The sequence below is a fragment of the Bos javanicus genome, chromosome 1, assembly GCF_032452875.1.
Source record: "Bos javanicus breed banteng chromosome 1, ARS-OSU_banteng_1.0, whole genome shotgun sequence".
NCBI classification, from domain to species: Eukaryota; Metazoa; Chordata; class Mammalia; order Artiodactyla; family Bovidae; genus Bos; species Bos javanicus.
Window position 1 is genome coordinate 8,956,644 of NC_083868.1, and position 21,341 is coordinate 8,977,984.

Below are 21,341 nucleotides of genomic sequence, written 5' to 3' on the forward strand. Positions count from 1 at the left end.
CTCTCAAAGTCTTCTCCAACACCACAGTTCAAAAGCATCACTTCTTCGGTGCTCAGCCTCTTCACAGTCCAACTCTCACATCCATACAGGACCACAGGAAAAACCATAGCCTTGACTAGCCGGACCTTTGTTGGCAAAGTAATGTCTTTGCTTTGCAATATGCTATCTAGGTTGGTCATAACTTTCCTTCCAGAGAGTAAGCGTCTTTTAATTTCATGGCTGCAGTCACCATCTGTAGTGATTTTGGAGCCCAGAAAAATAAAGTCTGACACTGTTTCCACATTCTTCTATAGAAAAACCTAATTTCTTGATGACTGATCTACATAACTTCCAGTGGTTAATTTACAGATTTTTCTTTCGAAAACTTTCTTTCTTTCAATTTCAAAACTCACACATGGTCCCACTCTTGGCCATTCTCCTTCCTTCCTGGAATTTCATGCCCATATTTCAAAACTTGCTGGTATGTCTATCACACTCAAGTCCATAGCAATCTTTCCTTCATCTTTTGTAATACAACCTTTTAGAACATGTGAATCAGTTACAAAATGCATTGTAATTTTTGTTTTATTTCCTTTTACTTACATTATTTAACTTATGCTCTGTTCTCTAACATTATTTATGCTGTATGTCTTTTCCTAGTAACCTTCCTTCTATAATCAGCTATTCAAAAATATTGACTTGGCTGATTACAATGAATCTTAAAAAAAATTACAAGTTTGACAACTGCATTTTGAAAAAATGGGTTGGGCAAGCTTTATCTATAGAATATTTTCTTTACTACATTGTTGAATGCATATCCTGTAATAAGAAATATAAATGATTCTCCATGTTAGGAGACATAAACTTAAATTTCAGCATGGAATGATTTATTTGAAATGTTTATATCTTTCAGGTTAACTGCTTAGGCATTCTGAAAAATTTAGAATCATAAAGTATTTACCTTTTCACCACTAGCAAGATAGTTCCACAAAAACATCGATTTCTGCTTTATTGACTATGCCAAAGCCTTTGACTCTGTGGATCACAATAAACTTTGGAAAATTCTGAAATAGATGGGAATACCAGACCACCTGGCCTGCCTCTTGAGAAACCTATATGCAGGTCAGGAAGCAACAGTTAGAACTGGACATGCAACAACAGACTAGTTCCAAATAGGAAAAGGAGTACATCAAGGCTGTATATTGTCACCCTACTTATTTAACTTATATGCAGAGTACATCATGAGAAACACTAGGCTGGAAGAAGCACAAGCTGGAATCAAGATTGGTGGGAGAAATATCAATAACCCCAGATATGCATATAACACCACTCTTATGGCAGAAAGTGAAGAGGAACTAAAAAGCCTCTTGATGAAAGTGAAAGTGGAGAGTGAAAAAGTTGGCTTAAAGCTCAACATTCAGAAAACGAAGATCATGGCATCTGGTCCCATCACTTCATGGGAAATAGATGGGGAAACAGTGGAAACAGTGTCAGACTTTATTTTTGGGGTTCCAAAATCACTGCAGATGGCGACTGCAGCCATGAAATTAAAAGACGCTTACTCTCTGGAAGGAAAGTTATGACCAACCTAGATAGCATATTGAAAAGCAAAGACATTACTTTGCCAACAAAGTTCCGGCTAGTCAAGGCTATGGTTTTTCCTGTGGTCATGTATGGATGTGAGAGTTGGTCTGTGAAGAAAGCTGAGCACCGAAGAACTGATGCTTTTGAACTGTGGTGTTGAAGAAGACTCTTGAGAGTCCCTTGGACTGCAAGGAGATCTAACCAGTCCATTCTGAAGGAGATCAGCCCTGGGATTTCTTTGGAAGGAATGATGCTAAAGCTGAAACTCCAGTATTTTGGCCAGCTTATGCAAAGAGTTAACTCATTGGAAAAGACTCTACTGCTGGGACAGATTGGGGGCAGGAGGAAAAGGGGATGACAGAGGATGAGATGGCTCAATGGCATCACTAACTCGATGCACGTGAGTCTGAGTGAATACTGGGAGTTGGTGATGGATAGGGAGGCCTGGCGTGCTGTGATTCATGGGGCCGCAAAGAGTTAGACACGACTGAGCAACTGAACTGAACTAAACTGAACTTACAGAAAGTAATTGCCTTCAAATTAGTTAAAAAGGTGACAATTTGCAAGTATCTTTCATAATGTTTTAATGAACCTCTTAAAGTTTCAAAAAACTATTTCCTTGGACATATATTTAGATTTTTTTAATTCCCTAAAAATTTGCATTCATCCTCCCACATCATGTTTTACAAAGTTTAAAAGTGACCAAAAGTATCTCTGGCCAAAGACAGAAGCATAATGGGAAATTCCTTGTGCTCATATTCCACAGTCTGAATTTAGATGGGTTTCATCCTACTGATAGATCATGAAACACAGGACTTCCTAATTATTCTATAAGAATTTTGTTACCCTGGATGCACACTAGCCCTCTCTGAGAAGCTTATAAAAAAATTTTAATATCCAAGAATTATTCTACAGTAAACCTAAATATCAGTTGGCCAAAAGTTTTAGACATAGGTATTTTTAAGTGCTCTTCAGAAGATACAAGTGTATGGCAGGGTTAAGATTAATTGACCTAGGGAATAATTAGTGAACAAGGATGTTAAATACTTTTATGGTATGAGAACCATCATTTGGACTACTACCCAAGTGTTGCAAATGTAGGAGAAAGCCTGACTTTCCTTCCCTTTGGATTTACATTTCTGCTTCAAGCCAAAAGAATTGACTCCAATGTTTAGTTATCGGACCAATCTTTCAATCCCTTGAAACTTTATTACTGCTACCAGTGAGGTAAATATTCTCTTTGCTGCGAGCCTATTCATTGTTTTCAGTTGCAACTTTTTTTCCTGTTTTATTTTCATTAGTCTTTTTGTGGATTGAATTAAATTCTAGGTGCCCTCAATGATATACTCTGGTAACTACAATCCACCAGGGTGACATTGAATTCTAAGCATATTCTAAAGTTTCCTTTCCCTGGGAATATCTTCCCTTAGTCATGGAAAGCTAATGGGGAGAAGAGTCAGAAACTTCACTCTTGCTCCTACAAAGTATGAAGCAGTATGCATTGTGAAACTTTTAATTTCTTTTTGTTGTTCTTCTTCAGGTTTCTCACAGGCAGAGAATGTGCAGGCAGTGACAATAACAACAAAAATGGCACTTGCCCTTCTTCTGTGAGCTCTCTCTCATGGAAAGAGACACTTTTTTATATACATTATGCCATTTCTTCACATGACTTTATTTAAACATATCAACTTGAAGAAGATCTTTTAAGGATGTGACTAATTCTATAATAGTACCCAGTACTAATTGTTCCATAGATAAAACTAATAATAATAACATTTGGCAGAGGATGAGATGTTTGAATGGCATCACTGACTCAATGAAAATGAATTTGAGCAAACTCCGGGAAATGGTGAAGGACAGGAAAGCCTGACATGCTGCAGTCCATGGGGTTGCAAATGACTTAGTGACTGAACAACAGCAATGACAAATTTCACTATAATAAATACTTATTGACATTCATTGTTCTACTATTGGAGATACTCCTCTCTCTTTTCCAGAGCCTCATCCCATACAGTATCTTCTTGCATGCATGCTAAGTCACTTCAGTCATGTCCAAATCTTTGCTACCCTATGGACTGTAGCCCACCAGACTCCTCTGTCCGTGGGATTCTTCTGGCAAGTGTTCTGGAGTGGGTTGCCGTGCCCTTCTCAGGGGACCTTCCCTATCCAGGGATCAAATCTGCATCTCTTAAGTCTCCTGCATCTGCAGGCAGAATCTTTAAAATTTTCCTTAATTACTGGTGCTTTTTCTAGGCACATGTAGATCTCCCCTCATATTAATAGAGAAAACTGCAACCTCTCACTCCCTGTTCCCCTCCCAGCCACTCTCTATACCTCTTCTTCCTCCACCAACCAGGAGTAATAAACCTAAATTCTGTGCTCAGAATTTCTACCTTATTCTTTCCCTTCAAATTCCCCATGTGTTATAACTTGGCTTGCACTCCAATTCCTTTAAACCTACCTTAAATGCCAAGCGAAGTTCTTATCTAACTTCGTCTCTAAGACGTTTAACAGCATGGACACTTTTGCAATCCCTTTAGTTTCTTTGATTTCAGTCACATTTATTTTCATTTTGTGTCTTTGATCATTTCTTTCCTTTTTTTTTTTTCAGGCACTATTATCTCTTCCCATGACTTGAAAGTTGTCATTCCATAAAATTTTGTCCTTAAAGTTTTCTTCTCATCAATTTTCACACTTTCCCTAAATAATTCCTTCCACATCATTGGTTTGAGTTATATCTTCATCAAGTGATTTTAATATTAAATTTCATATAAAATTTTTATTTTATAAGATGCTGTAATCAAATTGTCAAAAGCCAAATTCATCTCCCTCCTTCTATTTTTATTCTTTAATCCATTATTGAACAGTTACTTACTGAACATCTATATATAAAGTATTATTTTAATTACTATAAAATTGCCATGAGCAAAAATGTCAAGAGTGCAAGTTCTAATAGTAATGGAGTAAAGGATGACTTGAGTGAGAGTAAAGAGTACGATAAAGAGGCAATTTTATGGTGTACAAGTTTGAGAGGGAACATTTGGAGTTTGATTTGTAGAGGATAAACTTGAGTAGTTTATTAGACAATGAAATACAGGAGTCCCATAGAGAGGTAAATGTGGATTTAACATTCACATGAGAGATCTTAGTTGTCTGTAATAAATAACAGAGAAATCAGAACTTAGATGTTAAGATTCATGGAATAGAATAAAAATCAAGGAGGTGATTATAGATAGGGAGTATCAGATATCTGTCTGACTTTTGAGACACAACAACCAGGTATTAGAAGGATGAGAATGGAAGAATAAAATGTCAGCTAAAGATAAGAGAATAAAGAAAGAATGATTTTCTGGAAGGGAAGTTACATAGGTATTTCAAGGAGGAGGAACTAGGAGTTAAAGTTGGAAATGCATTTAATATTTTGAGTAAAGTACCCTCTGAACATTTCTACCTGCTAGAAATTCACTGGTGTCCACTTTATGTCTTCATTAAGATATCTGTAACAAAATGTAGAGTGCTAGCTTGTTTGGAATAGTTTAAATAAGAAGTAGATGGAAAAAAATCCACAAAAATCCATTAATTAATGACTACATTTTTCAGAAGTTTTGTAATTAAAAGTAATAGTAAAATAAAGGGGTTTCCTTGGTGGCTCAGTGACACAGAATCCACGTGCAAAGTAAGAGATACAGGAGACATGAGTTTGACCCCCGGGTCAGGAAGGTCTCTTGGAGGAGGGCATGGCAACCCATTCCAGTATTCTTGCCTGGTAATCTCAAGGACAGAGGAGCTTGCCAGGCTACAGTCCATAGGGTTGCAAAGAATTGGATATGACTGAAGTGACTGAGCATACACACATGCACAGTGAAATAATGGGATAAAGAGAGAGATTTTGTTTTCTTTTGAAGATGTGTGGAGTAATATAATGATTTAATGGTTAAGCAAATGACAACAGGAAAAAAAAAGAGAGAGAGAGAGATGCAGGAAAGAGAAGGAGCATTGCAGGACTGATTTTCTTGAAAAGGTAAAAGCAAATGAGCCCTATCACATAAGTGGGGTGGTCAGTCATAGAAAGGACTATGAAATATTGATTCACAAGTATCAGAGAAAACACCAAAAATGCAGTGAGCTAGTGGATGTGATGGTATTAGTGTATGGAATTTTACTTCTGAGTTCACCTGTTAACATTTCACCAAGAGGCTGGATGCAATGTCATCATGTGACCACGTTAGTGGGAAACAAGGAGGAGAAAGGAATGTAGAGGAGAGAATGCAGCCAAATAGTCATTTAGGACAGTAAGGGATTCTGGGTGAACTGAGTAGGGGACTGTCACAGGACTGCTATGCTAGGGATGCTTTTGAAATTAATGGTCATGAATTACAAATCCAATTGGTATCACATTTTACAGCATCAGATACCTTTTTTTTGGGGGGGGGGTGCGGATCTGGCCATTGACTAGACATAATGTTAAATTTAACCAGAGTTTTGAGTTGTTTTTCCCAAGAAAACATAACTAAGAAGTTTGGTAAATAAGTTGAGTGTAAGAAAGGAAATTCATACACCCTGCACTCCATAAAAAGAGAAGTTAAATGAAGAGACTATAAAGCAGTGGAAAAGAATTGAGGACCATCACTAAAGACCATCAGAGATGAGGTAATCTGGTATATAACAAGGAATAAAAAGGTAGCAATTGGAGAGTAGACTCTTGAGTCCAAGATTTTGGTACAACTTTTGGTAATGATATGTTCAAGGTTATGATAAGACAGTAAAGTTGTAACTGGAGTGAAGAACAAAGTAACTATAGAAGTGAAAAAAAAATGAGATAATCACAGAAGAATTTTCTAAGTAGATATTTAGAGCAAGAAGAATTATAAAATGAACCATGTTGAAGAACTTAATAAAGCAGGTTGAAAAATATTCATGGAATGTGAGCTAATGTGACCAAAAATCTATAAGCAATTAAAGCAAAGAGTTGTGGTAGGTGATATAGAAGAGTATTAAGAATAGATGGTATATGAGTTGTTTTCATTGACATATAGTTGATTTACGATGTCATTTTAGTTTTAGGTGTACAGCATTGAGATTTGATATTTTTATGGATTATACTCCATTTAAGGTTATTATAAAGTATTGGTTATAATATCTGTGCCATCCATTACATGCTTGTATCTTATTTTATACCTAGGAGTTTGTACTTCTTAATCCCACCCCCTTATATTGTACCCACATTTCTCTTTCCATTAGTAACCAACCACTAGTTTGTTTTCTGTATCTCTGAGTCTGTTTCTATATGAGTTTTAAAAGTGGGGACTTGGCAAAAAGAAGGGAGTTCCAAAAGGGTGGATAATACTATCAAGAGCAAAGAGGACACTTATCTAGTTTCTCTCCCTGGTCTTACAAAGACTGTGAAAGACAAACAAGCAAACACAGCTGTAAGAAAACAGCTGTAAGAAAAATACTTCCACATTAAGGAGAAAATTTTCAATTAGAGCAAGAAGGTGAAGATAATATTCAATACAAGCTTAAGGAGGTAGAGGCTTGCTTAGTCTGGACATCAGGAGGAGCTAGTGTTTCAGATATGAAGCAGCCCATCCTTAGGGCTGAGATATGATTCCAGGTAATGAGGACTCTTGAAATCTTGAGTGTCTTGTGGCAGTGATATAAAACAAAAATTCGGGTGTAAATGACAATTATCTTGTATAGTTTTAGAGATGCAGTAGGCTATGGTTTTTCCTGTGGTCATGTATGGATGTGAGAGTTGGACTGTGAAGAAGGCTGAGCGCCAAAGAATTGATGCTTTTGAACTGTGGTGTTGGAGAAGACTCTTGAGAGTCCCTTGGACTGCAAGGAGATCCAACCAGTCCATTCTAAAGGAGATCAGTCCTGGGTGTTCTTTGGAAGGAATGATGCTAAAGCTGAAACTCCAGTACTTTGGCCACCTCATGTGAAGAGTTGACTCATTGGAAAAGACTGATGCTGGGAGAGATTGGGGGCAGGAGGAGAAGGGGACAACAGAGGATGAGATGGCTGGATGGCATCACTGACTTGATGGCCGTGAGTCTGAGTGAATTCTGGGAGTTGGTGATGGACGGGGAGGCCTGGCATGCTGCGATTCATGGGGTCGCAAAGAGTCAGACACGACTGAGTGACTGAACTGAACTGAACTGAATGAATAAAACTCAACCTTTCTTGCCATTTCTGCAAGTAGATTTCTTGTAGTTCAAAACATGACCTGATGTCTTTATAAACTTCTTCCTCTTCCTTTCTACTAAAACAACTTTCTGCTAAAAGTATTTTGCACTTATTCAAGCATTCTTGCCCTAGGTTTATTCTACTAGCCTAGATTTTTTTCTAATTGCCTCTTTGCTTTGATTTTCCTTTGAGTCTTGTGCAGCATGCTCTCTGCTTGCCCTAAGCCAATCACTCTTTCATAGTGCTAAAGACAGACAGATTTTTCTCACATGAAAATTTATCAATTTAATTCTCAAGTTCAACATTCTAGCAGGTTAAAATCTAAACACATTTCACAATATTCAAAGTATTTTGTAATCTGGCCTATACTCTCTTTAACTCACATTAACCATTTTCCAGTTATAACTTTCTGCAGTTAGATGTGGAACCATACCTGTACACATGCCATCTTTTTGAAATCTTTTCTTAATATTTTCCCGTAAAGCTAAATCTGATTTATACATTTATTTCCAAGTAAAAGATAAATCCTCCATGTTCTTATCCCTAGGTATCCAAAGCTGATTTACTCTCAGTCCCACCTTTTCCTCTGGTGCTCCAGGGCAGGAATTATCTCTTCTCCTTCTAATTTTCCATTGGCATAGCTCCATTAATCAGTGGGCTCCTTCAAGAATGATTTCCTTTGATTTTTTTTTTCCTTTTTTTCCCACTTGGTTAAAAATGCAATCTTGACAAGTAGAAAGCATACAGTAGATGCTTTAGGTAGACACATCATTAGGTGGACACTTTATTAACTATGTACACAAAGAACAAGATAACTTTAAGCATTACCATGGAATTCACTCAAATATAGATTTCTGTTTGTTTGTTTTATTTTGTTTTTTCAGAAGGAAATATTTGAATAAGAGGGAAAAACTGGTTAGGGGCTTCTAGTAACTTTAAGGACAAACGAAAAAAAGGTATTATTTTAAAAATATAGATAAATATCAATTGATCATGACAAATCCCTTTAATTGATTCCAGGTATACCATTATCAACACAGAAGGGAGATTCATCCTTATTGTTGGAAAATTGATTTTGAGATCATTGTGCCTTCTGTTATTTCAGTATGTGGTATCAAGGTAAAGTAGCTCATGGTAGGTGTAGTGAATTGCACTACTGGTCTCTTCATTAGTAGACTGATAGGTTAACCTTCATACAAGTGGATGATTCCTAATTGATATGTTTTGTGTAATTGAATTGGAACATTTCTTCCTGGTTTGTCTTCTACAGTCTAAAGAAAGAAGTACATACAAATATGTGAACCAAAATGACTTTTCTATGAATAGTTGACAGGTGTCCTTAGCAACTGAAGGTGCATACTTTTTAACTTCTGGAAATGATGCCTTTGACCAAGTTATTTTTTAAAAGAGACACTAACAAGATTAAGAATTAGACTTGATAGTTGGCTAGGAGTGTAATTTGATGACTTAGTATGTCAGGGATATTTTCATTTCTTCTCTAATATTCACAGCCCTGTCTCTGGATAATTACACTTGTTTTAGTGTACATGCACCCTTCATACAATCTGTGTTTTATGATGAAACGTGGGTGTCAAAGCTGAGCTAACCGGCATAACATTAATCAGTATCCATGGGACTCAGCAAATGAGACTAGAGAAAACATTTCTAAAGTAGTATGCTCTCTCTGAACCTTTCAAGGTGGGGCATGGCAGAAATGTGCATACTGCTATGGTTATCTTCTTTCTCAGGAGTAAATCAGCCTTAGGATAAAAAGAGCTCATTATGAGAGGCAAAGTAGACTCATAAAAGGATCCTGCTTCCTGATGAGGTAGCAAAGCAAAAAACCAAATAAAACATGAGCCTTTGAACTCTCCAGATAGCAGAGCCAGTAAATCCACTTTATTGCTTGAACTAATTGGAGTTACATTTTCCATTATGTCAAAATGAAAGACTGATAACCAGTATACAGAGGATTGTTACGAATTGCCATAGCAAGGCTGTTGTTTTCTGGAGGCAGTTGCTCTTAAGATATGTTTGGGTGACGACAAAGACCATGTTTTACCAAAACATAGATTTCTTCTATTTGATCAAAGTATAGAAATTCCATAAAGGCATTAAATTTTTGATGGTGAACACAGAGAGCAGTCCTGACATAATGAGGAGAAAGGACTGGTATATTTCAGTGGGAAGGATATGTAATTTTAAAAGCTTTTGGTTTCACTAAATTCTGTGGGGGTTTGGACAATGGGGAGCTGTGGAGGGAAGTATCTGGGGAAGATTATTGCTGGGGCCTCCAGGGAGTTTTGGATGAAAAGGATGTGTGGGTCCCAATTCACACAGATTGCTTGTCCCTCAAAAGCAGCCCCTATATATATGCAGTGCTTTAAGTTGATATAGATAGGTGGAAAACAGAATCAAAATTTAACGGTATGAAATATTTTTACCAAAGTTAATTTTTTGAGTGTTTGTACTCTTTTAGAAACTGGAATTTTCTAAAATAAATTGTTATTTTTCTGTTGAGTAAAACAACATATATTTGGTTTTAGCAACATTAAAAAAAATAGATTGAAGTGGGTTATAATTGAACTCCCCACAATATTCTTGCCTTTCTTATTTGAAAGTTCTTATTATGACTTACAATGAAGAATTTCAGGAATACTATTATGAATTTTCATTGGAGTCTGAATCAGGGTTGGAATTTTGTTCTTTTTTAAGTCCCTTGGGTTGTTTGAGTATTTTTTAGGGTAAGGCCTGACTGGGGCTTCCCAGATGGCTCAGTGGTAAGGAATTTGCCTGCCAGTGCAGCAGATGCAGGAGACACAGGGTTGATCCCTGGGTTGGAAAGATCCCCTGGAGCAGGAAATGCAACCCACTCAACTATATTTGCCTGGAAAACCCCATGGACAGAAAAACCTGGCTTTTTTGTCAGTTCTTCGAATCAGGTGGCCAAAGTATTGGATTTCAGCTTCAGCATCAGTCCTTCCAATGAGTATTCAGGACTGATTTCCTTTAGGATGGACTAGTGAACTTTTATCTCCTTAAGAGTGTTGTTTATAACACGACCTTACTCTATCAGCTGCTTCCCTCTTTTCACTAATTAATTTTCATAGCATCCACCAACCTAAATGAAAGCTCAAACTGTATGATAAGTGAAGATTGCTATTGTCACATTCAAACTTGTTACAAATGACGATAAACACTAAATGACACATGAGTTCAAGATGTGAGTCATACTTAATTGTTTACCTTTGTGTGGAGAGCAGTATTCAGAAAACCCCTTTCAATTTATTCATCATTATGATGCTTGGAAAAAAGTCATATCAATAAATAAAATAAATATACCAATAACATTCTTTTCCATCTATTAAGTATGGTGAAAAATAGATATTTAATAGGTAAAACCAAAGTTCTCAAATTCAAATCTTTTGGCCTAACACATTTAAAAAATTTATGCAATCTGTTTAATATATACTTAATACTAAAGAAGATACTCAAATATTTTATTTTATGGATTTTCATATAAAATACTAGATGCCTTTAACTCATATTAGGACTTTTTCTTTATTTTTATTAAATTTATTGTGCTTTACTACTTATGTGCAATGATAAAAAGAATTTAACACCATAAAACCAGCTCCAAGGTGCCAGTATTTCCTAAACTGATGAAAATCTAAATTACTTAAGTAAAGACTTGAGTATAGTTATATACTTTTTGGGAAAATAAATATGTTCTCAGAAATTTCAATTCTTTTCCATTCAGTTCAGTTTAGTTCAGTCTCTCTGTCATGTCCGACTCTTTGCGACCCCATGGACTACAGCATGCCAGGCTTCCCTGTCCATCACCAACTCCCAGAGGTTGATCAGATTCATGTCCATCAATTCGGTGATGCCCTCCAACCATGTCATCCTCTGTTGTCCCCTTCTCCTCCTGGCTTCAATCTTTCCCAGCATCAGGGCCTTTTCCAATGAGTCAGTTCTTCACATCAGGTGGCCAAAATATTGGAGCTTCAGCTTCAGCATCAGTCCTTCCAAAGAATATTCAATTATTAATTAATTAAAATATATTCCATGCCTTCCCTTGGGGGCTTGTGGCTGAGCTGGTAAAGAAGCCACCTGCAATATGGGAGACCTGAGTTCAATCCCTGGTTTGGGAAGATCCTCTGGAGAAGGGAAAGGCTACCCACTGCAGTATTCTGGCCTGGAGATTTCCATGGACTGTATAATGGGCTCACAAAGAGTCAGACAAGACTGAGTGACTTTCACTGTCACTTTATATTCCCTGCCAAAATATTAAATTTTGATATCATATTGTGTTAAATCAGAATGCATCTAGATAGGCAAACTTTCTCTGCAAAGAAAGATAAATAATATTCTAGCTTTGTGGTTCATAAAGTCTCTGTTGCAAAAAACCTCTGTTATTTTACACCAGAAAGTAGCCATAAATCATATGTAAATAAATGAGATGTCTGTGTTCCAATAAAGCTCTTTTTACAAAAATAAAAAGCTATGAGCTGGATTTGGTCCATAAGTCATGGTTTTCTGACCTCTGATCTAGATATGTAGAACATCATTTTCTAATTTCTTAAGTAGACGAATGTATTTGGTCTGCCTTCAGAATATGTATGTATCCATAAATATATCTACATATTTTATATATGTCAGGGGGATGTTGCAGGAGTGGTTCCAGATCACCACCATAAAATGAATAAATCAATAAAGCAAGTCATGTGAAATTTCTGGTGCCAGGGTGTATAAAAGTTATGTTTGGACTATTCTATAGTCTACTAAGTGTGAAATAGGATTATGTCTTAGAAAATGTACATAGTTCAATTTAAAAAATGCTTTACTGTTAAAAAATGCTAAGCATCATCTGAACCTTTGCTGCTACTGCTGCTAAGTCGCTTCAGTTGTGTCCAACTCTGTGCGACCACAGAGACGACAGCCCACAAGGCTCCCCCATCTCTGGGACTCTCCAGGCAAGAACACTGGAGTGGGTTGCCATTTCCTTCTCCAATGCATGAAAGTGAAAATAGTAATTTTTTTGTTGTAGAGGATTTGTCTCTAATATCTGAGTGATCAGGGTGGTGATTGCGTGAAGGTTGGAATAGCTGTAGAAAATCTTAAAATAAGACAATGACGTTTTCTGCATCAGTTGACTCTTCCTTTAATAACAGAGGAGAGCAATCTGACGCCATGTTGGATATTCCTTTAGCTCTAAGTTTTGTGCTCTGTCGTCTGTGCTTAGTCATGCGGGCTGTGAAACGTTGTCTAATAGAATGTTTCCTATAACGTGAAACATGCATATAGCCTTTTACCAAGGCTCTGCCTCTAGGCTGGACCTTTAAAGCCATAACACTTTTCATTCACACAGAGACAAAATGTTGCAGAACAGAAAATGACATTTGTTGTATTGGGGGTTTGCAGGAAAACAGTGACTAGACTTAACCAGACAGCTGCAAGAACAAAGGATTATCACATACCCTCTAGAGTGTGGCCGGCACCAGGAAGTCTGCAACAGCCAGTTATGCCTGCCCTTGCCACCAGCTCTTACTATAAAAGAAGCCTGAATTTTAACTCAGGTAAAATGGTTCTTTAGACACTAGCTTGCCATTTACTCCATCTGCTGGCTTTCCCTGTAAAACTGCTGTTTCTTTTCTCAACACATCTCTCAGTGTGACCAAAAAGCACATGAAAAGAAGCTCAGTATCACTATTTATTAGAGAAATATAAAAAAAACTACCGAAAGGTGTCACTTAACGTTAGTCAGAATGGCCAGCATCCAAAGATCTATAAGCAACAAATGCTGTAAAAGGTGTGGGGAGAAGGGAACAACCCCACGCCTGGGTGTATGTATACCCAGAGAAAACTCCAGTTCAAAAAGATATATGCACCCCCATGTTCACTGCACTGCTATTTGCAATAGCAAGCTGACAGGGAACTGACACATACACACTGCTATATATAAAATAGATAACTAATACAAACCTGTTGCATAGCACAGGGAACTCCGCCCAATTCTCTGTAATGACCTGTCAGAAAAGAACCTAAAAAAAAAAAAAAAGTGGATATATGTATAACTAATTCACTTTGCTATGTAACTGAAAATAAAACATTATAAATCAACTACAATAATTTATTTTTAATTGCTAAAATGGAAATATCTTAAAGCAGGTAATTTTTTGTCTTTTCAATCACATTTGCCATCAAAACTGATAATATTAAAAAAGGAGGTCCTGATGCTAAGTCTAATATGTAAAGAGCCTAGAGGTTTTCACTGCATAGTTATAATAATAAAAGGCTGAGTAAATTAAAAAATAAAGACTTTTCTTAGACTTAGAGAAATCGAATTGAAGTACAAAACACTAGACTGTAATCTAAAGAGACAGCAAATTTGAGAGTCATAGTGAGGTCTCCTAATCTGGGATAGATGCTGCTCAAACCAGCAACTAAGAACACTTGAATGGGAGTTTTGACAAATTTCTGAAGACTAAATGTAAGACTAGTGTAAAACGGAGAAAATCTTTGGATTTTTATAGGTCCCACTTCTAAAAATCTTACCAGATTATTATGGTGATGGCTCAAGAAAGATTGTATGTGGCTCTATCCAGGAGAGGGCCTAGACATTAGAAATACACTCAAGATATTATAACAAAGCCAACTTTCCACTGAAAAGGATTTGACCAGAACCTTGTCTGATCGATGACAGGGCACCAGCTGAAATCCAGCCCCTCTAGTCTTCCTGTTTCACCTAAGGATGGGGTCAGTGGGGAGTGATAAGACATTGGTTAAAATCACAATTAAGGTTGGTTACAAATCAAGTTAAATACTGAGATTTAAACGTAAAATTATAGAACAATTATTCTCTTCCACATTCTACTCCAACACTAACAGAGATCCAGGTTATAACAGTAGATTACAGATGAAAAGAGTGCAGGACACAGACTATCTGTGAGAGATCTCTTAGCAAATCCCAAAGACAACATGAAAAACAAAATCTAAGACACCAGAGGACTTTGAAAACTTTGGCACCTTCAGTTATGTCAAGCAATCAGTTCAGTTCAGTTCAGTTGCTCAGTCATGTCCAACTTTTTGCGATCCCATGAATCGCAGCACGCCAGGCCTCCCTGTCCATCACCAACTCCTGGAGTTCACTCAGACTCACGGCCATCGAGTCAGTGATGTCATCCAGCCATCTCATCCTCTATTGTCCCCTTCTCCTCCTGACCCCAATCCTTCCCAGCAGCAGAGTCTTTTCCAATGAGTCAACTCTTCACAGGAGGTGGCCAAAGTACTGGAGTTTCAGCTTTAGCATCATTCCTTCCAAAGAAATCCCAGGGCTGATCTCCTTCAGAATGGACTGGTTGGATCTCCTTGCAGTCCAAGGGACTCTCAAGAGTCTTCTCCAACACCACAGTTCAAAAGCATCAATTCTTAGGCGCTCAGCCTTCTTCACAGTACAACTCTCACATCCATACATGACCACAGGAAAAACCATAGCCTTGACTAGACGAACCTTTGTTGGCAAAGTAATGTCTCTGCTTTTGAATATTCTATCTAGGTTGGTCGTAACTTTCCTTCCAAAGAGTAAGCGTCTTTTAATTTCATGGCTGCAGTCACCATCTGCAGTGATTTTGGAGCCCCAAAAAGAAAGTCTGACACTGTTTCCACTGTTTCCCCATCTATTTCCCATGAAGTGATGGGACCAGATGCCATGATCTTCGTTTTCTGAATGTTGAGCTTTAAGCCAACTTTTTCACTCTCCACTTTCACTTTCATCAAGAGGCTTTTTAGTTCCTCCTCACTTTCTGCCATAAGGGTGGTGTCATCTGCATATCTGAGGTTATTGATATTTCTCCTGGTAATCATGATTCCAGCTTGTGCTTCTTCCAGCCCAGCGTTTCTCATGATGTACTCTGCATAGAAGTTAAATAAACAGGGTGACAATATACAGCCTTGACGAACTCCTTTTCCTATTTGGAACCAGTCTGTTGTTCCATGTCCAGTTCTAACTGTTGCTTCCTGACCTGCATACAGATTTCTCAAGAGGCAGGTCAGGTGGTCTGGTATTCCCATCTATTTCAGAATTTTCCAAAGTTTATTGTGATCCACACAGTCAAAGGCTTTGGCATAGTCAATGAAGCCAAAATAGATGTTTTTCTGGAACTCTCTTGCTTTTTCCATGATCCAGCAGATGTAAACTCCTAGATAAACATACACCATCACACCAAAGACCTATTTACCCAATACATCTAGTCCAGATTTTAACAAAATTGCAAAATGTGCTAAAAGCCAATAAAGAGTCCGAAGAGACAAAGCAAATTATCAGAAATAGACTGATATTAAACAGATATTGAAATTATCAGAGAATTTAAAATAGCTATGATTAACTTGTTATGAACCCTAATGGAAAAAAATTGACAACGTGGAAGAACAGATGGGTTAGATGGAAACACTAAGAAAGAATTAAGAGTAAATACTGGAAATGAAAAAATACCGGAACAGGTTTGAAGAATCCTTTGATCATCTCATCAGTAGACTGGACACAGCTGAGGAAAAGATCAGTGAGCTAGAATATATGACAATAGAAACCTCCCAAACTTAAACACAGGGAGAAAAAGGAATAGGAAAAAAAGAAAAGAGAGTGAGCCATAGGACAATTTCAGAAGATGTAACTCATGTGCAATTAGAATACTAAAAGGAGAAAAAAAACAGAATGAAGAGAAAGATTTAGCCAAATATTTTCCAAAATTAATGACAAATAATAAAGAATAGATGCTGGAAGCTCAGAGAATATCAAGCAAGCTAAATACTTAAATACTGAAAAATCCACAGTAGGGATAATGTATTCAAATTTAAGAAAATAAAAATATTTTAAAAGACAGAGAAATAACACCTTATCTGCAGAGGAAGAAACAATTATATGAGACTTCTCAACAGATAACTCACAAGAAGTGGGCTGTGACAAATTTCATTCTTTTTTTTAAAGCTAACAACACAGAATTCTTTGTCAAGCCAAATTATGCCTCAGAAGTAAAGAAAAAAAAAACTTTCTCAGAAAAACAAAAATTTAGGATATTCATCAACAAAAGAAATATCTTGAAAGAAATATAAAAAAAAGTTATTCGGGGAGAATTGAAAATATATGGGTCAGATATCAAATCTATGTAAAGAAAGGAAGGATGTAAAAAAATAAATGAGTAAAATAATTGTTAATTATTTCTTTTTAGTGATATAAAAATAACTTTAAAATAAAAACAAGAACAACATATTTTGCACTTATAGATTATGGCTGAGTCTAAAGTTTAAGGGGCTTCCCAGGTGTGGGAAAGAATCTGCCTGCCCATGAAGGAGACTCAGGAGATGCAAACTTGATCCCTGGATCAGGAAGGTCCTCTGGAGGAGAAAATGGCAACCCACTTCAGTATTCTTGCCTGAACAATCCCATGGACAGCTGGAGCCTGGCCGGCTACAGTCCGTGCGGTTGCAAAGAGTCGGGCATGACTGAGTACATCCACACGTGTCTATTGGGTGGGTGGTAACAGAAGGTCCCTATAAACCATGAGATTTAAATGGTAAACACAACGATAAGAGGAAGTGCAAACAAAAACAAATGATGCAACCAAAATTCAAAACCTACACGTTTGAAAATCAAAAAGCCATTTAAGCACATAAACACTCTGAGTCACCCTTGTTCCAACAGTAACATTATTTACTCTCAAATATGGATAATCTTAGAATACTCTTGAGGATATTTTTCTGCCTATCTATAGCATTTTATGACATAAAGTAAGTTATAAATAATAGCCAACTAATTGTAGCTTTTTCTTCTACTTGCCAATAATTCACTTACCATAAAAATACATTTTGTATATTCTACTATATTTTTATTCATTTATCAAATGTCTAGTGAATACTAACCACAGGTAACTGCATCATAGAACTATCTTGCAGATGTTTTCGGGCATGTATTATGTAGTGGCCAAGTTTGAAGAATCTGAAAGTTTCATATCCTGGACCCATCACTTACAAACCACATAAAGAAAAGTGAAGTCGCTCAATAGTGTCTGACTCTTTGTGACCCCGTGGACTGTAGCCCACCCGGCTTCTCCATCCATGGGATTTTCCAGGCATGAATACTGGAGTGAGTTGCCATTTCCTTCTCCAGATCTTCCTGACCCAGGGATTGAACCCGGGTCTCCCACCTTGTAGGCAGATACTTTACCGTCTGAGCCCCCAGGGAAGTCACTGTACATCCCATGGAGTTCTCCAGGCCAGAATACTGGAGTGCCTAGCTTTTTCCCTTCTCCAGCAGATCTTCCCAACCCAGGAATCGAACTGGAGTCTCCTGCATTGCATGCAGATGCTTTACCAACTGAGCTATGGAATTCTCCTATAAACCATGTGGTTGTGAGCAATTTGTTTATCCTTTCTATATTTCACTTTCTTAATCTGTGTGCTGTGTGTCTTAAGTCACTTCAGTCATGTCTGTCTCTTTATGATCCCATGGAATATAGCCCACCAGGCTCCCCTGTTCATGGGATTCTCTGGGCAAGAATACTGGAGTGGGTTGACATCTCCTTCTCCAGGGGACCTTCCCAACCCTGGAATATCCCCAGGACTGAAGGACTGCAACTTTTCACTTTCATTAATATGAATGTAACATATTTTCAGAAGAGGACACTTATTATTTAGTTTTACAAAGTTACTCTAAGGAAGAAAACTTTTGAAACAGATCAACTTCTCGATCCTAAAATTTTCCTTTTCCTATTCATCTCCACAGCACAGAGTCAGGAGGAAACGTGTTGCCAACGGGTGTCCATTTCTAAGACATGACACTGTAGAAATGATAGATCAGACCTGGAAGCAAGTAGAAAGCCTTTTGAAAAAAAATTGGAAAACAGTCTGATTTTCCCCTCCTGCATGCTTCCTCAGGCCAGAGATACATTGGATGCTGAAATATTTGGGACACTTAATATGTCCTTGAGGCAAATATAAATAAGATAGCATCTTTGTTTCACAGTGACTGTGTATTTATTGACTGTACATTGATTTGATTGCTTTTGTGTTGTTCTTGTTCTGGAAATGCTGTTTTATACTTTGTCGGAAATAGGAAGAGAGTTTAGGTTCATTTGACCTATTAGCCTTACTATGACTTGTGTGTGTACCAGAAGATTTTCCAATGCCTGATTATTATGGAAAAAATTATGAAAGTGTAAGACTTTCTGGGAACTAATTGGCTGTTGCCACAATTTCTATATTTTCATAACCAGTGTCTGGGTATTTTGATATTATTATTTGGATGGAAAATCATGCAAAGAATATTAAATGTTTTTTTTTTCTTTTGCTTCAATGACTGCCAGATATTAAGCAATGGTTAGAATGTACTTCCTTTGAAAAGAAAAGAAAAAAAAAAAAAACCACACACAGACACTGTTCAAGTACTTTTTACCACAAAAGGAAGATTAGCTCCATTACACCCTTAAGCAAACACATGTGAAACTCAAACTCATTTTAGAAAATAACTACAATTAAGAAGTAATGCAGATCTTCCCTTTATAATTGCAATATACCAAAGATATGCATTTCTAATATTTTTCAAGGCTACAATTGCTATTCAGTTTTATAGAGACACTTGTTATAGAAGCACTTGGAAGGACTTATATTCTCTAAATATATTCTAAAAGTAAATTTCCATTATGCAACAGCTGGACAGAGAATCCAAAAAATTGGAAATTCAAACTCTTTAGTAGAGGCCATTAAAGTTTATCCAAATGAGAAAGTGTAGATTTGGCTGAACCACTCCCTTACCTTCATAGAATAATCACTTAGAAAGAAAAACTCCCTGGATAATTCAGATGATTTGGAAAAGATGTTCTTCCTCAGAAAATTATTTTAAACTCTGAAACAGAAAGTCAAGTTTCCCACACTATCTCACACACCCTAAAAGGAACTAGTTTGTAGCCAGTGGTTACGCCCTTCCCCTCTCCTATCTGAGTCTTTGGAAATGGATTCCAGCATTCTAAATATACTGGATCTCTTCTTTAAAAACTCAAAAGGAATCTCTAATTTCCTAAGGACATATCATGTATCTGCTAAACAAGAGAAGAGCTTTAAAGACAAGTTCATTTCCTAAATGTCAATCAAAAAAGTATACAGAAACCATAAAAACAACTGAAGACTCCAGAAAGATGATGCTGTCAGTGACCATGGAAAACTCAGTCTGTGACTTACAGGGTGGCCGTCCGCTGGATCTTCACTGAGGTGATGAGCAACGCAGAAGTGTCAGCCAGTTTGTTCCCAGGGCTTCTGTAACTGTTTTCAGATGGATACTTGTGCAAAGTTAAAAAAAAAAAAAGAAGAAGAAGAAGAAAATGAATCTTCTTCTCAGAAATTGCTCTTACAACAACTTTGCTCTGAAATGTAGCCACAATGGAGTATTTCTTGGAAAACATGAAAGTCTATATAGTGGATAACTTACATGAATAAAGAAAACACATATGATAGTGAAACACTAGAGAAAACTTAACACTCTGGCAAGGGACTCATGATACATCAACACAGAGACCTGCGTTTCTTCACAATATGAGCTGTTGATGAGCAGGCAGTGGGTGAAAAATAAGTCTCAAACACATTAAATATAAGGGCAATGAATGGGAGAATGGATCTCGATAAGGATCCTACAGGGTAATTGAATTTGGTGGGTGAAAAACAGAAACTGGCTTTGGAAGGGGCCAGAGACATTTCTGTCTTAGGGTATTGTTTACATCATATCCTTACAAATGAGCTGGAGATACATAGAAATATGAAATTATAGGTCAGCCATATCATCTTGCCTTGAAAAATGTTCAGAAATGGAAGGCTGTACTTACATATTTCCACCTATTTATGTATCCATTCATTAGTATCGCTACAGAAGGAGATAAAAACTAAATAAATAGGAAAAAACAACAACAACAAAAATGAATGAGACAAGTGACTAGGTCTAAACTGGAGCGAAGTGACACTATATCAATGGATTTCTACGTTATCTTTGGAAGGTAGACTAGACCTCCTAGGACGTGGCAACTAAAAAGACTCTGAGGACAACAAAGTAGTCATGCGACGATCAGGGACCGCATATTTCAGGAAGAAGAAAACAAGGTCTTTGAGTTCAATCAAGTTTGATTTATTTAGAAAGCAGCAAGAAAGAAGACAGTAACAGGAAGAAAAGTGAAAGTGCTCTTTCAAAATAGTCGTGAAAAGTTGGGAGCACCACAGGTTTCTCACCGTGATGCACTTATTTTTTAGCTTATTTCTTTTTTTTTTTAATTTTTATTTTATTTTTAAATTTTACATAATTGTATTAGTTTTGCCAAATATCAAAATGAATCCATCACAGGTATACATGTGCTCCCCATCCTGAACCCTCCTCCCTCCTCCCTCCCCATACCATCCTGCTTATTTCTTTTTTTAAATAAATTTGTTTGCTTTTAATTGAAGGATAATTCTTTACAATATTATGTTGGTTTCTGTCCATATATCAACATGATGCACTTAAAAATCAACCAACCAATTACCACAACCAGTAACAGCAACAAAAGCAAACTATG

General features: G+C 37.0%; 1 long non-coding RNA gene across 1 annotated transcript; it reads right to left on the bottom strand.

Moving 5' to 3' along the window:
- Nucleotides 1-11,293: 11,293 nt before the first annotated feature.
- Nucleotides 11,294-20,075, bottom strand: LOC133254144 (uncharacterized). The gene is made up of 3 exons (XR_009738583.1): nt 19,984-20,075; nt 13,738-13,796; nt 11,294-11,777 (listed from the first exon to the last, which is right to left on the bottom strand). It is a non-coding gene; the product is annotated as an uncharacterized LOC133254144 (long non-coding RNA).
- Nucleotides 20,076-21,341: the final 1,266 nt, after the last annotated feature.